This window comes from Perca flavescens, chromosome 13 (genome assembly GCF_004354835.1).
Source record: "Perca flavescens isolate YP-PL-M2 chromosome 13, PFLA_1.0, whole genome shotgun sequence".
NCBI classification, from domain to species: domain Eukaryota; kingdom Metazoa; phylum Chordata; class Actinopteri; order Perciformes; family Percidae; genus Perca; species Perca flavescens.
The window spans coordinates 32,572,837-32,575,336 of record NC_041343.1 but is presented as its reverse complement, the minus strand read 5'-3'; positions in this window follow the sequence as shown (position 1 = coordinate 32,575,336).

The window sequence follows — 2,500 nt, the reverse complement described above, 5'->3', positions numbered from 1 at the left end:
GCTATGCCCTGCTACACCCTACTACTCCCTGCTACACCCTGCTATGCCCTACTACACCCTACTACTCCCTGCTACACCCTACTATGCCCTGCTACACCCTGCTATGCCCTATTACACGCTACTACTCCCTGCTACACCCTGCTATGCCCTGCTACACCCTACTACTCCTGCTGCCTGCTGTGCCCTGCTGGCACCCTACCTCCCCTGCTACACCCCTCTACTCCCTGCTACACCCCTGCTATGCCCTGCTACACCCCTACTACTCCTGCTACCCTGCTGTGCCCTACTACACCCTACTACTCCCTGCTTTGCCCTGCTTTAATGCCCTGCTGCGACCCACTCCCTGCTACACCTGCCCCACCCTACTCCCTGCTACACCCTGCTACACCCTACTACTCCCTGCTATGCCCTGCTACACCCTACTACTCCCTGCTACACCCTAGTACTCCCTGCTATGCCCTGCTACACTCTACTACTCCCTGCTACACCCTGCTACACCCTACTACTCCCTGCTACACCCTGGTACTCCCTGCTATGCCCTGCTACATCCTACTACTCCCTGCTACAACCTGCTACAACCTGCTACACCCTGCTTTGCCCTGCTACACCCTGCTAAAACCTGCTACACCCTGCTACACCCTGATATGTCCTGCTACACCCTACTACTCCTTGCTACAACCTGCTACACCCTGCTACGCTCTGATATGCCCTACTACACCCTGCTACACCCTGCTACAACCTGCTACACCCTGCTACAAACTGCTACACCCTGCTACGCCCTGATATGCCCTACTACACCCTGCTACACCCTGCTACAACCTGCTACACCCTGCTACGCCCTGATATGCCCTGCTACACCCTGCTACAACCTGCTACACCCTGCTACAACCTGCTACACACTGCTACACCCTGCTATGCCCTGATATGCCCTGCTACACCCTGCTACACCCTGCTATGCCCTGCTACACCCTGCTACGCCCTGATATGTCCTGCTACACCCTGCTACACCCTGCTACAACCTGCTACACCCTTATATGTCCTGCTACACCCTGCTACAACTTGCTACACCCTGCTACAACCTGCTACAACCTGATATGCCCTGTTACACCCTGCTACAACCTGCTACTCCCTGCTACACCCTGATCTGCCCTACTACACCCTGCTACACCCTGGTACAACCTGCTACAACCTGCTACAACCTGCTACACCCTGCTACGCCCTGATATGCCCTGCTACACCCTGCTACAACCTGCTACACCCTGCTACAACCTGCTACACCTTACTACTCCCTGCTATGCCCTGCTACACCCTGCTACGCCCTGTTATGTCCTGCTACACCCTGCTACAACCTGCTACACCCTGCTACAACCTGCTACACCCCGCTACGCCCTGGTATGCCCTGCTACACCCTGCTATGCCCTGCTATGCCCTGCTACACCCTGCTACAACCTGCTACACCCTGCTACGCCCTGATATGTCCTGCTACACCCTGCTACAACCTGATATGTCCTGCTACACCCTGCTACAACCTGCTACACCCTGATATGCCCTGTTACACCCTGCTACACCCTGCTACAACCTGCTACACCCTGATATGCCCTGTTACACCCTGATATGCCCTGCTACACCCTGCTACACCCTGCTACAACCTGCTACACCCTGCTACGCCCTGATATGTCCTGCTACACCCTGCTACACCCTGATATGCCCTGATATGTCCTGCTACACCCTGCTACACCCTGATATGCCCTGATATGTCCTGCTACACCCTGCTATAACCTGCAACACCCTGCTACACCCTGATCTGCCCTGATATGTCCTGCTACACCCTGCTACACCCTGCTACAACCTGCTACACCCTGCTACGCCCTGATATGTCCTGCTACACCCTGCTACAACTTGCTACACCCTGCTACGCCCTGATATGTCCTGCTACACCCTGCTACACCCTGCTACGCCCTGATATGTCCTGCTACACCCTGCTACACCCTGCTACAACTTGCTACACCCTGATATGTCCTGCTACACCCTGCTACAACCTGCTACACCCTGATATGTCCTGTTACACCCTGCTACACCCTGCTACAACCTGCTACACCCTGATATACCCTGATATGTCCTGCTACAACCTGCTACACCCTGCTACACCCTGATATGTCCTGCTACACCCTGCTACACCCTTCGGTGCCCCGCTACTTTAGTCTTTTTTTCAATTTTTTGTCACTTTTTTTATCAAGTTTTTTCACCTTTGGCTATGTTTTTGATGTTTTTTAATTACGTTTTTTTTTGTCACTTTTTCCGACTTTTTTTTTTTTTTTTTTTTTTTTTTTTTTTTATTTGTCAACATTTGTCACTTTTGTCAATGTTCATTTGTCTTTTGTAAAGTTTTTGTAAACGGGTCAGTAAATTTGACCCGAGGTCAACCGGAGGGTTAATAGCTACCGGCAGCGGGCTCCTCCTGTCCCGTGGGCCGGTGCTGCTTGCTGTTTTTACCGTTTAA